Source organism: Anser brachyrhynchus (genome assembly GCF_964034855.1).
Source record: "Anser brachyrhynchus genome assembly, chromosome: 7".
Taxonomy (NCBI): Eukaryota; Metazoa; Chordata; class Aves; order Anseriformes; family Anatidae; genus Anser; species Anser brachyrhynchus.
In genome coordinates this window covers 12,230,410-12,249,317 of record NC_137701.1, presented here as the reverse complement: position 1 = coordinate 12,249,317, position 18,908 = coordinate 12,230,410, and the positions used below count along the sequence as shown (strand labels likewise).

At 43.2% G+C, this 18,908-nt stretch overlaps 1 long non-coding RNA gene across 7 annotated transcripts in view; it reads left to right on the top strand.

Moving 5' to 3' along the window:
• The window catches only part of LOC308197952, a 38,286-nt gene that overhangs the window by 9,551 nt on the left and 9,827 nt on the right, over nt 1-18,908 (top strand). Inside the window, exon 4 of one of the 7 annotated variants that reach the window (XR_013953453.1) lies at nt 18,593-18,652. The exons of 1 other annotated variant lie outside the window; for it this stretch is intronic. This is a non-coding gene — a long non-coding RNA (uncharacterized lncRNA). 5 more of the 7 variants (XR_013953454.1, XR_013953455.1, XR_013953456.1 and 2 more) reach the window with 5 other exon arrangements.

Below are 18,908 nucleotides of genomic sequence, written 5' to 3'. Positions count from 1 at the left end.
CTTTTCCCTTACAGCATTAAGTCAGGGCTGGACTTCTGCATGACTTTCTTCCTCATCTATCCAACCCTACTGCTACCTGCTCCATTAGAGAAAGAGACAGGTATCTTTAAGCCATCATTCAGAAGACTCATAAAGTCATGAGTCAAGATCTAGACCATCTTTTCTTAACTGCTAGGCCAGTAACTTCATCGAGTTGTCCCCCTGCATGCATCCAACCCCGCGGAAAAAGTAGGGTAAAAAGTTCAGCAAACTGCAAACCATGTTATAGCAGACCTGCAAAGCACAGATATTAATCCCAATAAAATAAGGAGGGGGTGGTGGTGGAATTCAGTTGCCAGTGGCTGATAGAACTTCAAATATTTAAACCGTGAGCAAGATTTTTAAACCACACACAATAAACTGTCCTCCCTTCAACATCAGAAGAAAATTGTTTTTCTTAAACTGGATTGTCACCAAAACAAAACAGAACAACAACAAAAACCTTGACAGTGCAGAGCTTTACTGTAAACCATCAGTCTGGATATATTTAATGATGTGATTTATAGAGAGTTTGCTTCTTAAGACTCAAAGCAACATTCCTATGAAAGCATTAAAGATGCGTGTTTTGGTAGTGGATGGATGCCATTGCCTTTCTTCCCTAGCTTGGAACCTGCTCAGCGGGTGACACCACTTGGAAAGATTAATTCTTCATGTGTGGGCAATCAGCAGCAGCCTTGAAGCAGCACTGATTACAATGCTATCATCCTTCTAGTCAAGAGCAGCATTACCGCAGTTACTTAAGCTAAAAGATTAATTAATGAGTTTCAAGTCAAAGGGAATGTGCTTCCTTGGACTTCCAGCATCAGCTTTGATGATTCTTTCTTCTGCACGAATTTTTACACCACTTATGCAGCACAGTTTTAGTGTTCTCTGTTCAAGTCATGGAATAGATTAGATAATCCCTAGGCCTTTTCCACCTCTAACACTTGTGGTTCTGGTTAAATAGCTGTCAAGTTCTGAATTTAAAAGAGAAGAACAAGCCAAGGCTTTTGAGGTTCTGTTGGGAGGATTACAACTTGTAACACATTCCATAGCCTTCCAAAAGTGTTTGCACTTTTGGGTTTCCGGACAAAAAATGTTATTCAGCTTTCTGCAGACCTTCCTTGTATATTACCACATAATCCAACTTTTCCTTCTGCATGAAGATACCGCTAGCCTATTATGGCTGGCTTCAGTGAAAATCTACCCTCCCTTTCCTTGTTTATGGTTGAAGATGTTTGCCTATTGCTGAGGCAAAACAAATTTCCTTACAATAAAGAATGCATGTGCCAATTCACTTTTAAATGTGGCTCTTGGAATTTATAGGAAAGTAAAAGATCCCAAGGATATGATTGCTGTCTTGTAACCTTGCCAAGTATACATAAAAGAGCTGATAGGTCTTTGGCCTAGTTGCTTTTATTGTGGTCTATAAGCTGAACATAAATATTGTATCTCAGACGGTGCAGTTTAGGACTGTGGAGTTTTCAAAACAGGTTAAGGAGCTTTTCACCTCTAAATCATTTCTCTGAACCCCGCTGGCTGCTTCTTTTTACAGTGAGTCATCACAGCAGAGAAGCAATGGATTTGTGGTCTTAATGGACATGCCAAGGAATTACCAGGGCCTCATGGTGGTGCATCCGCCTGAAACGAGCATCATCACTGGATTTGACAGGCACACCGATGTAGCTGGAGAATCTTACTTGAAGAGGTTCTCCCAGTAGAAATGTGGTGGGGTAAGGGGAAGGGGAGGGTGGAGTGCAGGGTGTGGTAAACATGCTTATTTCCTTTGGCCTCCAAACAGATGGCCTCTTTTGGTTTCAGTTTGGCTGGGTTACTTGTAATAGCCAACAGAGCATTGCAACGCAGCAAGAATCCATGTTGTAATGGTACTATTTGGCATTGCAATGCAAGCCTGACTTCTCAGAGGTCTGGTCAACAAGACCTGATGGCCTTTTTGTTTTGAGAGGCCTCCTTGTCCCACTGACCTAAAAGCGCCTTGCTTTCATTAAGACCTGTGACACTAACCTGCTTTGTGATCTTGGGCACATCAGTTGGGCTGGGACTCAAATCACCCTGGTTTAGTTGGGCCTCTAGGCAAAGTTGGCTGTCTAGATTTCACCTAAGTATAAAAGCCTATGTTAGTCTCTTTTCTCATGCAAGGAAAGTCTCAAGTTGCACCAGATGAGGTTTTGATTGGATATTAGGAAGAATTTCTTCATGGAGAGGTTGGTCAAGCATTCACAGGGAAGTAGGAGAGTCCCCAATCCTGGAGGTATTTAAGAGATATGTGGACGTGGCACTAAGGGACATGGTTTAGTGATGGGCCTCAGTAGGTTGAAATTGGTGATTTTTAAGGTCTTTTCTAACCCAAATGATTTTATGATTCTAGAGTGATTTGCATGTGGATGTTAAGTCTTTCAGCTATGACTGGTGGCCACAGATGCAGGAATGTTCTTTGATTGTTCACCTTTGCAGTAGAGATTGTTTTTATCATTTATACCAGTATAATCATTTTGCCATTCACCCAGTACAACAGGGTATTAATTTCTGTGTCATTGTAGTGCAAGTAGAAAAAGGCTTTGACACCAAAAAAAAAAAATCTATCATAGCTTATTATTGCTGTGACACTGTTTTTGTTGTTATTACTGTGGGATGGTATTATTTAGCACCTCCATGTATTTTCAGCTGTTAGTGGAGAATCTTACACTGTGACTCACAGGCAAGATCAGTTGCTTTGTCCATGTAGAATAGTGCAGAACACTTTCTATTCAGGACTGATAAGCAGCTGCTAGGTTTGCTTTTCTCATTAAAATTCAGATCTGCTTCACTCTTTGCCATTGTCCATGTGTTAAAGATTTTTCAAATCTGGGCCTGTCTTCCCCTCCTGGTGCTATTTCTTTACAGCATAGGCATTTCAGCCTTGTACTTTTCAGAGCATCCTCTACCCTATTAGATCTTTGCACTGCTGGTTGCTCCTTTTTTTTTTTTTTTTTGTAGATCATCTCTGGTGTTAGAGCCCAGATGTGTTAGGTGCAGTATAAACATTCTGTCAGGGCAAAAGTTGTGTGTCTGCCTTCCTTGGCAAGGAGAAATTGACAGAAAATTCATCCCTGGGGGAGAAAAAAAAGTACATTTTTTGAGATAAGGAGTGTGGCATCTTTGTAGTTTGAGCTTGGAAGCAAATGGTGACTGTGAACTCAGCAGGAACAGGATGGGTTGCCCTATCATAGGTGAGTAAATTTACCAAGCTCTTGTGGTCAAATCTTTCTCCTCTGTAAGGCAAGCCTGGATGAAATTTGATGGTGAGGTGTGGAGAGGAGGAGCCTTGGAGTTTGACATTGTGGGTGTCTGGGGTAGGGTATATTAACTTGGCATCTGGATTTAAGGGCACTAACAGAGAGGCTTTAGCCAGAGTATGGGTCTGAGGAAGGGAGTTGTTGGTTTTGTGCTAGTTATAAGTCATATTAATTAATATGGGACATACTAATATCGGTTATAATATTTTATTATATACTGCTATCGTTCTTCTCTAGTGCTACTGTGGGCAGTTTGTTTGCCTGACACTGTAACTACATGCTGTTTTCCTCCAATGGGACTGTTGTCCACTAAGTGGATTGTGTGTAGTGGAAATGCAGCTCTGCATGTCTTTATCTGTTTCCCAGACACTCATGGTGCAATGTGAGGGGAATCAGTGCACTTACTGCACTGTATGACAATATCTACCTTTTGTTTTCCCTAGTTTCTACCTCAGCCGGCCTTGCCAAAACCCTGTTCTGGGTGACTCCAGCACTACGCCAGTCATAAGAATCCATTAGGCTGGCTTTGGCTGCAAACTAGCGTTGTTCTGGACACTTAAGTATAACTCAGGAAACAGATCTGGGAGACACCAGTTCACAAACCTCATGGTGGACCTATGAGACTTGCAAGAGACATGGGAACTTGAAAGACAATGTGATATCCACATATGGTTCTGTAACAGAAATAACTACTACATGTCACAGTCTTCACCATCACTCAAGAAAGTGCATTTCTAGTGACCTTCAGTATTACTCAAAATGATGCATTTCTAGTGTTTCCATTGCATCACGTTGAATTGTGCCAGTATTCCTGCCTGGACTTTTCTGTCTTGATTGCTATGTTACATATATCAATGGTCACATTTAAAAGTGTCCTCAAAGTTTTGGCAGAACTTAGATAGGAAATGCCAGAAGTGTGGGTTGTAGTATCTAGTGTTCACAACATTTATCTGTCCTTTCTCCAAAACTTGTCTATATTGACTAAAATTCTGATTCTGTACCTAAAGCAGAGCTGAATTTCTTAAAGTAAGGAGCTGGCTTTCTAGTTTTGTGCAAAACCCTAGGATTATCATCTTCAAACTTAAAACTTTGAAATAGGGTAGTTATCCTAGCTAATTCTGTAAGTACACCTGCATTTTACAAATTGAATCTTCTCCGATGATGGGACCATTTTTTAAATCCCAGAAGATCCTACGATGATAACATGCAGCCTTTCCAAACATTTGATGTGATTAAAAATATATTCTGGTTATTCAGAAGAATTGTAACTCATAAATTGAAAGCTAAATTGTAAGAATATCAACATTTTGAAATTATAAATGCAACGGACACAATTAACTCTGAAACAAAAGACCATAGAGAGCTGAACAAATCGCCATACCTCTCTTTATTGGATTTATGTGATGAGGCTGTGGCAGCAGGGGCTGCAGGGAGGTACAGAGCCCTGGCACTGCCCCATGTGAGAGCAGAGCCAGCTCCATCCAGCAGGGACATCCACATTCTCTGACAGGGGGGTTGCATGTAGGTACTCTGTATTTTAATAACACAACAATATGTTAAAGTGTATCGGAAGTTCTAAATAATGGTGTAACAGGAGAAAAAGTCTTGGGAACATTTCTATTTATCTTAAAAACAGATTAATCTGGGTCCTTAAAAACAACCAGTGTACGCACAATCATGGTTATTTCCCAGCTATTAAGCAAGAAAGAATTAGGATGTTTGAGTGCTTTAATTGTATATTCCCTTAATGCATCCGGATCTTTTTGAGGCGTAAGTTTAAATCTCTCTTGGTTTTTTTAGGTTTATTAAGGACTGAGTGACTGCACAATTCATGAGAGGTCACTGAAACAAATGTGATGCTGAACCTTCTACCTTTGGGCAGACAGAAAATGTGCACTTCTCTTTGCTGCAAAGTTCCCTCCTGTCCTCATCTTCAGAAGTGTTTGGCATCAGCTTAACTCTTTTTCTGCTGAAATCAATGGCAGGATAAAGCTGTTTCTACCTTGTATTTTCTTGCTTATATTTTGATAATGTCATTTTCACTGTCTTTAAGGAATGGTGCGAATTTGTTTCTTGAACAAAAAGATTTGACTTCTTTCAGACTGTTTTGCAGAAATCCGCATGCATCACAAGGGTGGAAGAGAAATAATTGGCCTATAACTTTGCACAGCTCAGGGAAAACATACAATTAGCATTGCTGCAAATTGCTCCCGGATGAAATTGGTGAGATGAAAAGTAAAAAAGCCAAAGAGCCCTTGAAGTTGGAATATTTCCCTGTTCTCCGTAGGATGTTTATGATCTTAAGACATCAGCTGTATCTCTGGGTCTTGTTTTCATAATGAAGTATCTCTTGAGATTTCTTCCACCAGAATAGTCAGTGTTAGCGTGGGAGACATCAAAGTAAAGCTAGATAACTGGCAACTGGCACGGCAGCGTGGGGTAAAAGGTGAATACTTTGTGAAATGATGCCTGCAGGCTGTATATTACACATCAAATACAGGCTCTCCAGAGCTTTAAAACCAGAGCACCATAAAACTCTAGGTGACTCCCTTAATGGGTTTAAAAATAATTCTCCCAAGCTTGCTCCCTGTTGTTCACATAGTCTCTCACCTGTGATAGAGAGCAGTGGCAGGCTGCAGTGAAGGAATGAGAGGGGAGAGGAGACAGAGCAGGAAGGAGACAGAGACAGCTGGTAGTCTCACAGTATAACATAACTGCTCCAGCGCTCCCCAGGGCCAGGGGCCAGGTGCAAGGGTGGATGTTCAAAGGAGACTGAGGAGGGGAGGTGCCCAATCTCATCTAAAATCGTTGCAAATTGGGCAATTATTTGCCTTAGGCTTCTACGTTTTGTAGTAATCTCTATGTGGGGGAGAAAAAGAGCATATGTATCTTAGGCCTTAAAGGGTGAGATGGTATTTTGATATTTCTCTCTTCTTCATGTGCAGTTTGGAGTGCCCAGCTTTTTCCTTTACATTCCTGTTTTTATGCCACATGTAAAGTCTGAAGCAGTTCAATGGGCAAGAATCATGCAAATTGAGACAAATTCATTGAGACACCGAGCCAGTCTGAACAGTCTTGTATGGGTTTCTGGAGGTTTAGGAAAAAGCAGTCCCAAAGAATTCAAAACATTTTTCCACTTGGCTCCTCATTTATACATCAGCATGGTGGGAAGATGCCAGCCTTGATGCACCCGTGACAAGGAATAAACCATTCCCTAATCTTGGTTTGTTACCTTGTGTCACTAGACTAGGCCCAAGAAGTCCCTTGTTATTACTGAATGCTACTGAATGTCTCCCAAGAACAACAAGCATGGGGAGCTGAGACGTGATATTTCTAATAGAAACAGAGATCTGGGAAAACTCAAATTCCTGTAAAGACCTGTTTATTTCTCAGGCCAGATGTAACTGAATCTTTACAGCAGTGGAAAAGATCCCAAGGTATAACTCTATGATATTATTTTTGTTCTTCTTAAAATTTTTCCATCACTAATGAGTTCATCTCATGGTGGTTCAGCTATTTTAAAGCACAGTTTTTGTCTTTCATGGGCTGAGTTTCTAGACCTCATGTCCCCGCCTGTAAAAAAGCAGCGTAACCTTCGTATTTAGTTTTCATGCAATCGGATGTCAGGTCTGGCTACCTCCTAGCCTGAAGCCCTGTCACAACTCCCTAGGGCATATACCAATCATAGGAGTCAGAGAAACATTTCCCTGCCAAGGAGGAATTGATTTCTGCTGCTCACAGGCTCCTCTGGTTCGGAGCTTTACAGGGTGCACTGTGTGTACACAGTGAGGCTGTGGCAGGGCCTGCAGGGAGGCCTCCGAGCCCCGTGTGAGAGCAGAGCCAGCTCCAGCCTGCGAGGTCGGTGCAGAAGGAGGGCAGGAGAGAGGCCCCCGGTGGAGCAGGCTGTCCCCCTGCCACCCACGGGTCCCACGGCGTTGCAGCCCTACATTGAGTCCTTTTTACCCATGACAGTAATTGCTGAGTGATCTCCCTGCCCTCATCTCCGCCTACAAACTTTGTTTTTTCTCCCCCTGTTCTGCTGTGGAGGGGGAGTGAGAGAGCAGCATGGTGGAGCTGAGCTATCTGCCAGCGTTAAACCACAACACGGGCAGAAGATTTTCTGTCTCTGGTGAACGAGGGGGAGGAGTTAGCACGGACTTTGTCTGAAGTGGTGTGATGAGAGCTGGGAGTCTGGGGCGATTCTGTGGTGCTGTGGGACATAAGGAAAACACATTAGGAAACCTTAATTTTGCTGTCCCAGGAAATGCTAGATTTGATTAAAAGATTTCTGACCAGGGTGGTTTGGGGGTGTAGGCAAAGAAAACGCAATTTTGGCTGTTCGACACTGTGTGCAGCAGTGCCTGTATTATCCTTGGTGAGTTGGAGGTGATGCCAATGGCAAGGAGCCTGATACAGGGTGACTGGTAATTGCAGCAAGAGCATGCCTTGAATCTGTGGCTCTCCAATAAAATAAAATAAAATGAGAGAGAGCAGTGTAATTGGCACTAGGTAGCAGGTGTGAAAACCCCAGAGACATTATCCAAAAACAACCCTGGCCACTTAAAAATCAAATCCCAGCCACCCTCAGAAGTGTTTCTCTCCTTGCTCTCCTAGTAATGACTTCCTCACAAGGGAACAGCCCTGCTGTTCCGTCCCTGCATGGACATCTAATTGGGACTCCTCCAACCAGCCAGACCATGAAGGAGCAATTTACTGTGAATTTACTGCGGACCCTACCTAGGAAATGAGAACCATGCTCCTGTGAGATGGGTCTGGTTTGCCCCAGCCCTAAGCTCTAGGAACAGGGTCAGAAGAGGAAGGAACTCTTGCTAAGCCCATAAAAATGGTCATCTGGATAAGGCAGCCACTGTGGGGCTGCTTGTGTTTAAAAAACAAACAAAGTGTTTTTTGGGGATTGGGGTGTTTTTTTTTTTCCATTATATTGATGCTGGGGGTGGGGGGGAGCGGGGTTGAGCTGAAAGTTGTTTGCACGCCAGGGGTATGGCGTTGTCTTGAAGTGAGTGGGATGTACTTACAAGGTCCTTATAGGGAGCAACAGCCTGTTTGTACAGCCAGGAACCTGGCCCCCCCAAAGAGGACTGTCCAGTGGCAACGTTACCCAGAGGCAATGACCAGGACAGCGTTCTTGGACATGGCTATCTTGTGCTGCAATGTTAGACCTAGGAGACTATGACTGAAAGCATATGCAAGAGGAAGCCCCCAGTCTTCTGTTTTTGAGAGCAAGGAAGGAAGGCAGATGGAAGTGTCTGATGGTTGTAGAGACTTGTTCCCAGTGATATATGCATGCTGGATCTGTGCAGTAGAGGTTGAGATGCTGCTCCTGCTCTGGGTCACAGCAGAAGCCTGTTGCACCATGGGGTTGGGTCTTGGACTGCATCAGCACAAAACTACTTGGTATTTTCTCAGGGTGCTGGAAGGGAAGGTCAAAGTTGCTTATACCTCTCAGTTCTTTCCGTGAAGCAGATTTTTGTCCATATAGCAGAGGTATGATCCTGGGCTTTTGAGGAATATCCTTTCTTCATCCTGTAAGCGATGTGCAGTGTCAGTTAATCATCTTCACAACTTGCCATTTCCTTCCTCTGCTTTGCAGTGCTCAAAAGTATATTGAAGGCTTATGGAAATAGCTCCATATTGTTATGGGTTTTCCCTCTAAGACTCGCAATGATATGTTGTACTTTAGGAACAGAGGATATGGATGTGTGGAAGGCCCACACCTGTGGTCTCCTAGAGGGACCTCTCTCTCCTTCAGAGTCCATTGGCTGGGAATGGACCACAACAAAGAACCTTAACACAGGATCCTATCTCCTCTGGGCCATAGCAGTTGTGTCCTATGGAGCAAATATCATGAGGGGTGCCAGTGGAGGTTCCATGTTCACCCGTTGCTGATGATAAGCTTCTAGCATACTGTGGCTTTTAATTACTAAATTATACTCCCCCACTCCCCGCAAGGAAGCTAAAGAAACAACATTGAAATTTGTATAGGTTAAGTTAAGTATTCAAGTGCAAGGAAATGCCAGATTTATAGTTGCCACTATAATCTTGCACATGTGCTTTGATGCATGTACTTTAGTAACCTGACTCCCTGCATTTCCCAAACAGACTCATAGGAAGCCGAATTATGGCTGCCCAGGTAAGCTTGGATCAGGCATTTTCAGCTTCTGAGTGCCTAACTCTCCCACCAACACAGCACTTTGACATCAGGTGACGTGAGCATGTGTGCAAAGCTGATGGCATGGCGTTTTGTGTGCAGTGTAGCTCAGGTTGGTGAGAGACAAAAGCGTGCAGGTGGCCCTGGTGTTGTATGGCTTTGAGGGTGTTGTACATTGATCATCTCCACTGCCAGAACACTTAACAAATTTTGTAGGTTTCTGGCTACAGTGGGTTTAATTTTGCAGGCAGCCTTAAAATGTGGTAGCATCTGACCTTCACTAAAACCAAAGGCATGCCTGTTGCCTGTTGAATTTCACCTGTAGTATCCTCTCTGGAAATCTCCAGAGGTGTTTTTGTAGTAAGACAGAAACAAAAAATATATATATATTTTTTTTCTGAGAGGATGGAATTAATATCTTGTTCATTTGTGACTCTGTTTAGGAATTCATATTGTGGAAGTTCAAAAAGTACTTTGCCAACAACTTTGTGTCCTGTGGGCAGGATACATCCAACTACTTCTCCTGTAGCTGTGCAGAATGTGACATGGCAGTAGGTGTAACAAATATTTGTTGGTATAACTTTACCCTGTTGCCTTTCTGATGCTCAGCATGCTTGGAGGTACTCTGCAAACTGAACCAGAAACAGACCTGTGTCTTTATTCCTTCTGCAAACAAATACTTTTTTTTTTTTTTCATAGAGGAATTTGACTAGAAAATTAAAGAAATTTTAAGATAAAGGCTGGCAGGAGAGGGTTCTGCTTTAGTTTCCCTGCATTGTTTGTGGTGTATACAGCTCATGTTCATAAACATCTTTACACTGGTGTTGCCCCACTGCAAAATTTAAAGATGACTAGAAGCATAGAAGAACTGCAGTTAGCTCATGTAAATACCCACACTGAGCTCCAGCCCTGCCCCGCAGCTTCATACCTGCTACACCTTCCTGCAGCGGTTTTAAAAAAGTACCAATCCCTTGGCTTGGAAAAAGCAAATTCTGAACCACCTAACAAAACTGCCTAACGAAAAAGACTTTGAATAATTCCTCAGACAGGGTGCCCGGGTGGCAGTCCCTCCCATGGGGTGATGGGGTGGCTCTAAGCTTGCAGCTTTGGCTGAGTCTCCAGGCTGCATGCAGTCAGCCCTAACCACAGCACATGAGAAGCATCAGTCCTCTTTTGGAAGGATGATCTTGTGAGGAGGTGGCACAGAAAATGTTCCTTTCCAGGGTGGGATTGAATAACCTCAGTGGGTGCTGGAAGAGAATGATGACCCTGATTGCGGACAGATTCATGTAACAGAAGAGATCGAGCAAAAGCCAGAGTTTCTCTGACGTGTGCTTCATTCCAGAAGCCCAAGTACCTCGCAGAGATTGAGTTCTGCCAATGAAACTTTCCATTTGTGTGCTCCTCTCAGGCTGAGCTCCATATCCTTCATGTATCAAATGAGCTGTGATATCCTGGTAGGAGCCTTTAGAACCTAAAACAATGTAAAAGGACTTTGGCATAACAACACATCAATGTCTTCCTCATCTCTCAAAGGCTGGCTCAACAACATGAATGTCTCTCAGAGACCGAAGTATAAAATGTAGTCTGAATACTGATTTGATGACTTCTCGTTATGCAGCGATGTACCTCTCAGAGATACCCTGTTCCCCACCACCTCCCTCAACTGGAGAGAGCAATCACCCAAACCTGAACTGAACCACTTTCTTAGCTGCATACATGCGTTATATTGATTTGCAGTAGAAGATATAATTCCGATAAGCTGAGCTGAATCATATCCTTTGAAAGAAGAAATGACACATTAATTTGTTGTGAGGTGGCATGTATCGTGGTAGCAAAAGGAGCTGGACATGGGAGTGAATCAGATGGATGAATCGTGAATCATTCACGGAGTTGTCAAAGTACAGGTCAGTTTCCCATAAAAGTTGGTTGTTTAGAACAAGTTGTCAAAAGACCAGCTGAAACTGATATGACCTTGTCTTGCTTCAGAACTGAATGCTGAATAATTATGTTTTTTACCTAATCACACAAAAATGTTAACATTAATAACGACTAGAAATTCCCCACTTAAACAAAACATCTACATGTTACAAAATTCAAATGTTTGCAGATTCCCAGTTAACACCATCACTGAAAAAATATCCCCCTCCCCCCGCAGCTGTCTTGATATTTAACAATGCTTTACATTGCTGCTGCTGTTTAGCTAACCCAAATTCCTTTTAAGATATCTTTTGGGATCTAATTCAGGTCATATTAAAGAATTTCAATCTATCTCAACCTGTCATTTAAAAATGGTTCTCTTTACTAACTCTTTCGTATAATACCAGCTGTAAGAGTCCACCCTCAACTGAAGATGCAAGAAAAGGCAGAGGGTATGCAAATAAGGAGGGAAAATAGACTTTCCTAGTCTATAAATACGTCTTTGGGTAGACAGTTTTGGATGTAAGAGAGTTTTATCCAGATGGTGAAGACATAGGGATGTATCACTTCAGGAAAAGACTGTCAAAAGAAGTCTACTGATTCTACAGCAAGGAACGTAAGTGCTCTTCAGCTCTTACACTTCCCATGCTTCTTCTGGATTGCAATAAAATAAAACTGCTTCATTTGGGTGTGAGAAGAAATACACCTTGTTCCTTTTCACATTCATCTTAGTGCACTTTAACACTAGGTGAGCTTCTAATGGGTAGTGAAAAGAGGGAGAGTATTACTCAAATTATAGAGAACATCCTTGACTACAGATCTGAAAACAATTACAGGGAGAAGTTATAATCAGGAAAATGCAAACTTTAAAATACATCTGATGTGGCTCCTTGCCAGCCAGAGGCACTGAAACCACAGGAACCGTCAGTGGAGCTCTGTTGTGTCTTAGGGACTGGTGTCTTTCTCCCTTCCATTTATGCTTAGGTAGTACAGTAGTCTTTGCTGAGCTGTAGCTTTGGATGAGCTGCTTGGCATCTGTGCAGTAGCTCTTGGCACATGCATAAGGCGATTTAAGAACAATTATGCTGTTAGTGCCCAGATCAGATTCCCTACATGCTGATCCTCTCACTAGCCTGTCTGTTCTCTTGAGTCTCTGAAATCATAGTTAGAAACATTCACTGTAATATTTTCATATCACATATCGTTAGGCATTTTTTCACTGAGTTGCAGTTCCATTTGTCTTTATTTTACTGGCATCATTTGGAGACCACACATGATGAATCAACATGTTCTGCTTGCACTGGTGCTGTCATATCTCTGATGCCTTCCTGGGTTGTATGCTGTAGTCAGATGTAAACTATTGTGTCTGCTCCAGGGGTCACTGTGTGAAGTCCTCTGGTCTGTGTGACACGTGAGGACAAGGTAGGTTGCCACAGTGGTTTGTTTGGCTATGAACTATGAAATGAAGAAATCTTCTTAACAAAAGGATGGCAGTGGAAGTTTTTGGCCAAAATGGGAGATAGCAGCAATACTTGCCTCTTGACATCTTTAAGTCTTGGTGACAGAGCAGGATGTGGTGGACAAGGGGTAAAATCATGAAAGTGGGGAGCAAGTGTTCAGTCAAAATGTTCTGTTTGAGCCTGGAAGCAATATATATGTCTTGAGCCTCTCTCAAGTTGGAAAATGAGATCTCGTGGAGTAAGCACAGATGTTTGCCCAAACAGTGAGTCAGGGTAGCCATGGGCAGGACTGGTGCCACAGACAATTGTGGCCAGAAGGAGCAGGAAAAACCAGACTTGGTACGTGGAATCAGAGCATTTGGCGCAACTGAAGTAGTAAGAAGACATATGGCAACTAAAGCAGAACTGGTGCTGCAGCCTATCCATAACATGTGAGAGAGGGCATCCAGCGAATTCAAATGCAAACTACAGTCCATCTCTGAGCAAAGAGGCTAGACCAATCACACGTGCTCTGGTGCTAATTATTTACTTCATTCCTGTGCTGTGAGAGAAGAACAGGCTAAAACAAATGAGAGCTGCAGGACATTGGAAACCACTGGACACCCTGGAACAAATCGGAATCAGGAAATACAAGGACAACATGTGGATCAAAGGGTATGAATCCAGGTTCCCAAATAAAGGGGTGATTATGTGAGCAGTTAAGGAGGGATTAGAATCGTAGGTGATAATAGTAAGCAGCTGGACAGGGAGACCATAAAGAGCCAGAAATAAAATAAAAGACAGGTGGAAAAAAAAAAAAAAGAACAGATGAGGGAGGCGTGATGGGAATCTTACCCTAATTAAAGATTTAAAAATATGAAATGAAGTGCTCTGAGGCACCTCATGTTCATATAAAATCACAGAATGAGGCACTCTGAGAGGTGCTCTGACTCCAGCTGATATTCTGGCTTCTTCCACATCTTCCTGGGTTCTGATCTGGGCAGGAGAATGCATATTCCCTGAAGGAAGGATCCTCTTGTGAAGTGCTTTTGTGATAAGTCTGGTCTTTGAAGTGTTACTGAAATGCTACTCCTGTTTGACAGGACTGTGGTCAAGCAGAAAACTATTCTAGATGCCTCCAGCGTTTCCTTTATAGTGGATGCTTCTTTCTTAGCCAGCTGCTGGAGGCTTAGAGTAGTCTGTTGGGATTTCAGGAAACTAGAACATGACAGTGTTGAGCTGGAGGGAAAAAGCCTCACAGATCTTGTCAAAAGCACTCAACAGTCTGTTCCAGGAGCTGTTTTTCTTCTTTACTGCAGGCTTGTAGCTGGGATTGAATATGGGTGCTTAAGAGCTGATACTGAGAGCCATGGTTGGTTCAGCGACAGCACATGGTTGTTCTTCAATGTATAGTAGGCCAACAAGAGCTGGGTCTAAGCCCTGTGGCTGACCTGCCCATAGATCCATTGCAAAGGGTAGCTCTGAGAGGAAAGTTGAACTGTTCTGCCTTTTCAGCATGCCTTTTCTTTCTTACATGACTAGATCACACTCAAGATTCAGGAAAATGCCTTTTACATGGAAGTTAGACCTATCTTTGCACTGAAAAACTATGGCTCCATTATTTCCAATTCTGGTTCTTCATAACTTTTACACAGAGTCATTATAATTCCTTTACACTGCTCAAGAAACAGTTTGAAGCTAAAGACAACAACATGTGACAGAAAGGAGGGAGTAAAGCCAAGTTAACTTGAATTTGCTTTTGTTCTTCATTTCAGAATAAGAAGCTATCCCAAGCCCTTCGTATTGGTGTATGACCTGATCTCTTTGTTACTGTTCCTCTCTTTTTTCTTCCCCTTGCAAGGACCATCAGGTTCATGTATGAAAAAATATGTTACGTGTTTAGGTCACAGAGAAGGTAAAGATGTCTCCTGGTGCTTCCAGACCTAGTTCAGGGCTTTTCAGAGCTGTGACACCTATCAGGAGTCAGGTGAAGAGGAGGAGGCAAGCTTGTAGGAGGAGTTGCATCACTTGTTCGCCACACGTGCACAGACCATCTTCCCGTACAGACAGAAGCTGATGGATCAGCCAACCATCAGCTGGAATTTGGGCAAGTGGGGTTGGGGTTTGGAGGGTTTTATGCATGTTTTGTACAGCAGAGCTGCTTGACTTGTTGCCAGTGGCGGCTGGCTGAAGAGAACTTTCCAGATTTTATCACATTTTAGTGGAAACTGGCATTCAAAATATGCCAGGCTGTGGGGCCATGGTCTCACCTACAGGGGGCTGAAGTTGCTTCACTGCCTCCTGCTGTACCATGGCATTGTGTAGCTGATGATTTGATGCTGGTGTCCTTCAGAACAGCACATCCCAGGAGGGTCAGAAAGCCTCTCTCTGATCTTAGATCAGCAATGCCAAGCTCTTCCAAACACACTGAGCACAGATTAATTTGCAGGAGCCACTGATGACCCTTGAAGTTCTCATGGAAAAACATGAAAACATATAATTCATTCAGTCATCTCCAGCATCTAACTGCACTCAGACTAGTCTCTTGTTTTTTACAGCTTCCTGTCTTGTCTCGTCCCCTGCATGACTTCTGCTGGAAAGGTTGCCAAACAGGCCATGAAAGAACCAAATGCCAGCAAGTTTGATGCTTTTCTTGCTATCTTCTCATGTGCAGGGCTGGTGGGTTTTTTGTTAACATTTTCCCAGTCATATCTACCCTTCCTTTTTCTAGCCAATGGCTACTTGCCAAAAGCATCTTTTTAATAGCTAAATCATAAAATTATTGCAGTTGGAGTTGCCTCAAAATCTCAATGAATTTTAAAGGAGAAATCTCTTATGACAATGGGGGAATAAGAATACAGCTTTTGAGGCCAGAGGAAACTATGTGGAATTCTGAAGTTATTTCTCCTTCCCCACCCTTCAACCAGTTCCTAAAATGTTTTCTTAAACCAAACTAAATCCCACATTTGTAACCAAACTTACTGCCACTGTGAATGCCCATGATAGAGAAGAAAAATGTCTGGTAAATGTCATGTTTCTGGTTTGAAAAAGGCTAATGTAGACAGAGCTTGAAGTTTGAGAGTGTCTCCCTGATCTATAAACTTCCACTGGAAGCCTGATGGGCTGGAGGGAGGTTGGCCCATTTATCTCAAGTGTCATAAACGAACATGAGCTCCAAATAATGAGAATGTTCCCGTGCTGATGGGTTGGGATTTGGGAAGGCACTGATCACTTTGTGGCTCTTCCAGAGATTCTCCGTTGTGAATTTAGGCTAGCGTCCAAGATGTGACAATTCAGCTAGAGACACTATTTATGTGACTAACTTGCATCCGGGGGAAAGGGGTCACCCAGAGCTCACGAAAGGAGTCTGTTCTGTTGGTTCCCTTCAACTCTTTTACAAGAAAAGAAAAAAAAGAGAAAACAAAAATGCAGCAGGGACACTAAAACAACAGGCTTCTAGTCTCTTGTGACTTTTGAGGTGGTTCTTACTGCTTTGCTTCCCCTCAAAATGTTTCAAACAGTCCTAGCAAGTGGTAGATGGAAGGATCCAGTGAGAGATCCTGGGAGTGATTTACATTTGCATTTTCAGTTCAGGTACAAAAAAAGTGACTTTTTAAGAAGGCTTATCTACCTATTTTTGGTGTGTTGCGAGGAGGCAGGATCTGGGGTCCAAGCTGGCTTTCCTCTGGTTCTTGCACCACTACTAATGTAGGTTCAACTAACCATGCCTGCTGTTAGTTTTATCTGTCCAACTGCTATGCTGAAGTCAGTGCTATTCCATGTATTTTATGTTCAGACTAACACTTAACTTCAGCAGGAGTATTTGCCTTGTACTAGTTGATGCTTGGGTGTGTTTCAGACACTTTCATTGCTGGGTATAGCAAGAAGAAATTGTCTTCTGTACCTACAAGGGTTTTTTGTTAACTTATTCCTCAATGTGAATTTTACTTTTGCTCTCCCGGTGGAGCTAAAACTAAAGGAGCAGAGACCAGGAGTAAATTTCTTTTGGATTTATATGAGCATTGCCTTGAGTCTCCCAGAAGCAGAGCTGAATTCCTGCCCTTGATTTACCACCCCTTAATATCAGCGCCAGTAACTCTGTTGGGTTTAACTCGCACTGCCCAGGCCTGTCTTCCCTCAGTGATGGATGCATGGGCTGCAGCGACACAATGTGTTACCTCCATCACCTCCCCAGCAGCATTCAAGGTTTTGTAAGGAAAATTGGAAGGAAAACATTGCAGCCACTTGTCCTGTGCTGCAGACCAACACTGCAGAAGGAGCTTTCCTTGCTTCCTTGCTGCTCTTCAGTCTGCCAGCCACTGCGGTGAGAAAGGTCCAGTTCATACAGCGATTGCAGTCGTCTGCGAGGTGGGAAGCACTGGTCTGTCTCATTGGAGGAATACAAGGGGAGTGTAGCAGCGAGCAGTGCCTTGTGCAAGGCCAAGGAATGTGATGATAGAAGGGTGGTTCGGAGCAGAGGAGGGCTGCGAGAAACGATAGCGGGGGCTAAGGGTCAGGCTTGAAGAGCAGGGAAACTTATCCCCCATTTTTCTCCTGCTGTCCATACCACACTTCATCCATCTGGTTCCAGTTTGACTCCCTGATGTGTTCGGGGCAATTCTCACAATGCAGCCCCAACTCTGCCAGTCCCAATGGCAACAGCAAGTGAACTGACTGTCAACATATGCTCAAGCATGTTAAAGTGAATGAAAGCAGGTACATCCCTTTTTTTTTGGTGGTTGAAAGGAGCCGGGGGAAGGGCAGCTTGGGGGAAAGGGACTTATTACAGGCTCTGAGACCTTGGGAACAGACAGCTTCACGTCTGTCGCACATACTGAAGCCATTTTCCCCAGGCAATGAGGTAGATAGCACCTGATGGACTGTGGCATGCTCTGTTGGTTTTGTTTTATACTCAGTTTTTTAAATGTGTGGTGGCTGACTGCATGCATGCATTCGGATAGGACACCTGGTTTCTCCGCTGGGGAACTCTTAGATGCAAACAGATGGAGAAGCTGTCAGGGGGAGTCTTGCTCCAGGGATAAAATTCAGCGATGGTTGAGGTACATGGAGCAAATGGCATTTAGGCATCTGCTGGCCTAATTGCTTCACTTCCCTGCCTTCCCTCCCCTTCCCCCCCTGACCTGCAGTCAGTCTGGGAGACATATGAAGTATATTGCTGTGAGGTTTTAAAATACTTGGCAACGAGGCAAGTGTTGGGTGAAAGATAAAGCCAGAGGTACCTTTTCTTGTGGTGTGAGCCAAAGATTATTGCAGGTTTGGAGTTCTTGGGCAAGGATTTTGCAAGAGAATCTGTTTTGTAACTTTTTTTATTGTTTTATTGTTTCCTCTGTAGACAACATGCTTAGCTGGCTCATTACAGCATTTACCAAGAATTTGTTCTAGGACAGGATTAATTAATTTGACTGTCAACATGTCAGTTTTCCACCACTGTTCTGTTTCGTGGTCTCCCTTGGGGAAAAAGAGATCAGCTCAGGGGCAAATGCTTATGGTGATGGGCATGCTGAAGTCTCCTTTTCCTCAGAAGATACATTTATTTTAGGGATGGAAAGATGTTTTTATGCATTTACAAAGGCATTAACCTAGAACTTTTTGGAAGTGGTTGCAATTTAGGACACTTGTGCGTGCCAGCAGCAAATACCATGTTGATTGCCTTTTGTTCTGACTTGAGAGAGGATCCCAGGAGGTGACTGGAGAAACTATTTGTCCTTCAGCTTCTGTCATGCTTTCAGGTGAGACGCCTGGCAACACACTAAGGCACAGGAAAAAGCAACGGTTAGCCTCTGAGAGAGGGAAGAGCATTGGGTCTTCTGGCAAGGCTTTGATGCCATTTACCAAGGAATCATGAGAAGAACAGGAGCTACACATCTCTCTTTTTCACTCTTCTTTCTGAATAAAGTTTGGCAGTAAGGAGAGAAGCCAACACTGGCAGTTTCTCTTCCCACATGGCTGAGATGAAGCCAAACACAGGAGAGAGGAAGTCTGTAAGTTTGCCTTCAACCCCCTGTGCCTCTGAAAAAAAAAAAAAAAAAAAAAAAAAAAACCTTG